General features: G+C 37.5%; 1 protein-coding gene across 1 annotated transcript in view; it reads left to right on the forward strand.

Annotated features, from left to right (window-relative positions):
- Positions 1-6,000, forward strand: part of NT5DC1 (5'-nucleotidase domain containing 1) — a 250,170-nt gene that overhangs the window by 22,597 nt on the left and 221,573 nt on the right. The window lies entirely within an intron of this gene.

Consider the following 6,000-nt stretch of genomic DNA (forward strand, 5'->3'; position numbering starts at 1 on the left):
ACTAATGTGATATATAATAATAATGCTATTTCTAAACTAATGATTTCTACATTGATGATAAAAAGTTACCATTATTATTATTATTAGAAAATTTTAAAATAAATTAGTAGAATAATAGATTTCACATGATGGTTTGATACATAGGGTTTTCAGAGATCAAAATTCAAGATTGTGGGAACTATGTTTGTTGGATGAGAGGTTTCTAGCCACTCTGCTTATAAAAGGAAATATCAATGACCCTAGAAGGGCTATTTCCTTAAAGTTTTACTTTCTCTTAGAAGAGTTCACTTAAAGCTTCTTTTAAATGTCCTTCAGATTAATCCATTACCTGGAATGTCTGTTGTCAGCAGAAATAGTATCTTAAACATTTTCCACCTTCTGAACTTCTCCTTCTGTAGATTAAAGTGTTACTATTGCATGATTCCCACAAGGTGTCACTCTTTCCTCAAATTAGCTAAGCTCTTGCTTAAACATCATACCAATTATCACCTTGCAATGCTTCTGCTTATCTCTGGTGAATGAATTCAGGATTATACAGACTTTGAGCTGAAAGAGACCTGTGAGAAGACTATCAATTTAACCCTTTTATTTTACATATGAGGAAACAGAAACCCAGGGGGGTTTTGACTTGTCCAAGATCATATGGATAATGATTATCAGAGGTGGGATTTAAAGCCAGAACCTCAGCATCAGTGCCCTTTCTACTGTATCACTTTCAGGACTACGCTGGGATTAGTTATAGGATTTGCCTTTTGGGGGTGAGGTAAGGATTTGCCTGGATTATGTGCTTTGTAGTTAGATTATATTATAGTCAAGTTTTGATAGGTGGGTGGGTGTCCACTGCTTTAGAGCTGCGGAATAATAAGAAAGATAGAGTGCTTCTGTTCTGAGGAATTCTATAAATCTTTTTTTATTAATTTATTTTGATTTATCAACAATCACTTCTATATGTTTTTGAGTTTAAAATTTTTCTCCCCCTTCTTCCCCACCACCCTCCCCAAAACAGTGCACAATCTGATATAGGCTATATATATATACATTCTTATTAAACATATTTTCAAATTAGTGATGTTGTAAGTAAAAATTAGAACCAATAGGAGGAACCACCAGAAAGAGGAAACAAAACTCAACAGAAGAGAAAAAAAATAGCAAATACCATGCTTCGATCTGCATTCAAATTTCGTAGTTCTTTCTTTGGATGTGGATAGCATTTTCCACATAAATCTTTACTTACGTAAAGCTTATGTCATTGATAAATAGATTGAATCTCAAAATTCCTCAAGAAATTCATATATAATAGTAGCAGCTAATATTCATATAATTCTTTAAGGTTTATAAAGCTTTTTACATATATCTTATTTGATCCACATAATGACCCAGTAAGGTAGGTGCTATTATTATCCCCATTTTGTTTATGAGACAGGTGAGGCTGACAGAGGTTAAATGACTTCTCACTATCCTTTGTTGGCTCCTCATCCATGTCATGGCTTCTAATTGTTGGTGTTCCATGGGGCTTTCTCTGGGCCATCTTCTCTAAGATCTCTTTAGATCTACATCCTCAAAGTTCCCTGAACTTCAGTGCAGTACAACCAATTGCCTACTGGATATTTCAAACTAAATATTTCAGAGATGCCTTAAATTCAGCATGCCTAAAAGTGAACTCAGCAATTGTTCCCCCTAAACTCTCTCCCCAACTTCCCTTTTTCTGTTGAAGACACTACCATGCTTCCTATGACTCAGGTTTGTAATCTAGACACATTCCTAGATTCCTCACTCCACATATCTGGTCATTTGCTACATCTTGCTGTTTGTGTCTGTCACGTCAGATTCCTCTCCACTCATGCACGTACCACCTTGCTTTTTTGCTTTCAGTGCTTATCACCTCTTACCTGGCTTATTGCGGTATGCTTCTAATTGGTCTCTCTGCCTCAAAGCTCTCTACACCCTGTAACCAAAATAATTTTTTTTAATTGAAGATCTGATCATGTGATTCCCCTACTCAGCCAACCCAGTGGCTTTCTATTGCCTCTAGAATAAAATATAAACTCCTCTGTTTAACTTTTAAAGATCACTACAACCTACTGCCAACCTGTCTCTTCAATCTCCTTGGATGTGACTCCCCTGCTATACTCTGCAATCCAGTCAGACTGGCCTTTTCCGTATTCTTCATTCACACCAGTCTATGCTATACCTGTGTCTTTCCACTGCCTATCTTACATACCTGGAATGTACTTTTTTTTTTTACCTCTGCCTTATAAAATGTGACTCAAATGCCATGTTTGGCATGAAGCCTTTCTTGATCTTTCAGCTGCTCGGTCCCTCCTATAGGACCTTATATTTAACTACTTTGTGTGTGCTTATGTGTGTATATATACACTGACATATTATGGACACATTAAACACACATAGCATGTAATACTTTTATTAATCTTATGTAAGAAATAAATAAAAGCCTTTCAGCTGCTAGGTCCCTCCTATAAGACCTTATATTTAACTACTTTGTGTGTGCATATGTATGTATACACAAATATTATAAACACATGTATATTGCATGTATACATACATGTGATACATTTATTAATTTATTAACTTACATTTATTAACATATATTTTTATATGTACTTGTCTCCTCTATTACAATGCAAACTTTGTGTGAGTAGGGCTCATTTCATTCTATGTACTTGTATCTATCCCCAGCACCTAGCAAGGTGCCTGGCACATAGTAAGTGTTTAATACTTGTTGGTTGATTTACTTAGTGTCACATCTATTAGACAGAATTGGAAATCAGTCCATTTTGATTCTAAATACCATACTTTATCCACTATGACACTTACTTTCCATTTATACTAATTATTACATGTGTTATTGTTAAAGAAACTGTTAGTATAACTGAATCACCTAACTAGAATTAAAACCTATATCAGCAGACAATATAAACTCAGGCCCTCATAATCCCTTTTAAAACCATAACCCTGGTATTCCAAAAGTAAATGTGTTGTGCTTTTGTGTCTAAAGACACTGCCTCTTAATTGACACTATCATTAGAGGACAAGGACTTGTCCTTGTCTAGTGGTTTGGGGTTTGTTTGTTTTTCTAGCAGTGGCAGTGGTTTATGTTAAATCTCTCACACATCCTTGTTGCTATCTCTGTCATCAATAAAACAAATTAGAAAGATGAGTGGGAGAGGAATAGGAGTGCAGATCATTCCTAGGGGACAGAATTTTCTTAGTGCAAGAAATGCCTTTATCGAGATGTTTAAACCTGACCTTGATCTTATCCGTACAGTGTTCTAAGTCATGAAACTAAAAGTTGTCAGAGAACTGAAAGAGAGGGTAAGGTAAAGGTATAAGGTTGTAGCTTTCATAAAGAAATATAGTTGACTCCCAAATCAGCCCATCCAGTGGAGCAGGCAGCATATTGGAAAGCAAACCCTGGTGGATGCTATGGAAAGAATGCTTGTTTCAAATCCCAACTTTATCACTTGCTTTCTCTAACAGGTCACTTATCCTCCGGGCCTCAGTTTCCTTATCTGAGGGGATTGAACTAAGAGAACCTCTAGGGCCTTTCCAGTTCTAAACATTTTATCCTAAGGTCCTCTCAGGTCCTTATCTGAGGGGATTGAACTAAGAGAACCTCTAAGGGCCTTTCCAGTTCTAAACATTTTATCCTAAGGTCCTTAGTTTGAAAAGCACAGACATCCTAACCTTTAGAGTTCCTTTCTCCCTCAGTGCTGCCCTTCTTTGCAATGTTATTGGAAAGAGGAATGAGATAACATGACTATGGTGGAAATATGTTTTACATGATTGCATGTATGTAGTCTATATCTTAGGGAAGGGGGAGGGGTAGGAGGTAAGGCGAAAAAAATTGGAACCCAATATCTTATAAAAAATAAATGTTGAAAATTGTCTTTACATGTAATCAGAAAAAATGAAATACTATTGTTTTTTTAAAAGGAGTGAAATTGTTCAATTCAGCCTGCTATTTGCTAAACATTGTGCTAGGTAGTGGAGGAGGTCCCTGCCATCATGACATTTGCTGTCTAGAAGGGGGATATGCACATACAGAAATAAATAGTATAGCATGAAACATAAGTGCCGAGGAAAGGTGTAATCAGAGTACTATGTAAGGTTTGAAGAGGGAAGATCATCACTACTTGGGTGGATCATGGGGTTTAATTTTAATGTATGAGGTAACATGTAAGTTCTTTTTTGAGGATGCTTAGGATTTCAACAAGCATTCTAGACATAGGGAGCAATATAAGCAAAAATCTGGTAATGGGAAACTATTTTATGGAGGTAAGAAGAAGAATCATTTGGCTAGAGTGTTGCATATGAGGTATCATATAAGTTAAAGCTGGAAAGTTAGGGTGACACTAGATTTTTAGAGAGCCTTGAATACCAGGATAAGTAGTAGAACATTCCATCTTCAGCCAGTAGGAGCTCAGTGAATGCCTCACACATAGCAGGCAATTAATAACTGCTTGTTGGTTTGATCAAATCGATAAAAATAATTAATGTTCAAGCACTGTGAAGGATGGTTTGGGTTGAGGGGGAGGGAGTAGAAATGGGAAGACCTGTTAGGGAAGATACTATAATAAGAGAGAGATGGGGAAGAGAACAAGCATTTATTAAGCACCTCTTGTGTACTAAGCACTTTACAAGTTTTTATCTTATTTAATCCTCATAACTACCCTGGAATATAGGTGCTATTATTATCCCCATTTTACAGTTGGAGAAGCTAAGGCAAACAGAGGCTAAGTGACTTGCTCAGAGTCACACAGCTAATCAATGTCTGATTGAATTTGATCAGGCTTTCCTGACTCCAAATCCAGCCCTCTATCCACCATGCCATTTAGCTGCCTTCTAATCCAAGTGAATGGCAGTGAAGTCCTATTTGGTGAGAGTACGTTAGATCTAGCCTGACCCAGATCCATCATGCTGCTTTCTATCCATCTTCATGTCATGGTGACCCCATGTACCTTTCCTACTACCCCCTCCTATGGTTTCTCAGACCAAACACTCCTCCCTGTCCCTTACCCTCCCATATGTGTTGTCTTTCTCTATTAGACTGTAGGCTCCTTGAGGCCAGAGACCATCTTGCTTTTTGTATCCCCAGGGCTTAAAATACTTTTTCATTTATCCATGCATTCATTCATTTGTTCTTTTACTAGAATAGTGGCAACAGGAATTAAGGGGAAAGGATGTAATTAAAAGGCTTTGTAGAGGTAGAATCAGTGGAACTTGGCAGCTTATCACATCTGAGAGGCAAGAGATGTGGATATGGAGCTCAGAAGAGAGATTAGGGCTAGACAGAGATTTGGGAATCATCTGCATGATTGTAGAAGTGGAGGCCCTGGGAGTGAATGAGGCTGCCATGTATATAAGAGGGGAAAAAGAAGCCCAAGGACAGAACTTTGGGGAACAACCCTCCCTGAAGGAGGAAAAAGGGGGAGGAGCCCTCTCAAAAGAGACAGAAAAAATGGACTTAGAAACCTAAGGTAGTATGATGTTTTAGAAGTCATGGAGGAATAGATTGCCTACAAGGAGGAAGAAGTAAACAATGTCAAAGGAGATATAGGAGAATCATGAATAACAAAAGGCTACTGAGGTGGGTAAGGGGGATGTCTAAACTTCCCCAGCTGTAAAATGGGGATAAGTATTCTGTTACTTTTGAGAGCAATTTGTGTAGATGGGGAAAGTCCGAAACACCGAAGAGATTATCTGGCAATTGTACTTGGCTGCCTCAGTGTTTCATTTATATGGACAATTAACAGTCACATTTCATTAGATGTAAGTGCTCTGAGGGCAGGAACTATTTCATTTTTTTCTTTGTATCCCAAGCAATTAGCACAGTGTCCAACAGATAGATATTTAATAAATGGTTTTTGATTGATTGAAGGTGAAATAAATTGAGGAGAGGTCCTTGAAGCAGTTTGTTGCCTACCATTTATTGGTGTGTGTGTGTGTGTGTGTGTGTGTGTGTGTGTGTGTGTGTGTGTG

Source organism: Vombatus ursinus, unplaced genomic scaffold (assembly GCF_900497805.2).
Source record: "Vombatus ursinus unplaced genomic scaffold, bare-nosed wombat genome assembly UNPS02006779.1, whole genome shotgun sequence".
Lineage (NCBI taxonomy): Eukaryota > Metazoa > Chordata > Mammalia > Diprotodontia > Vombatidae > Vombatus > Vombatus ursinus.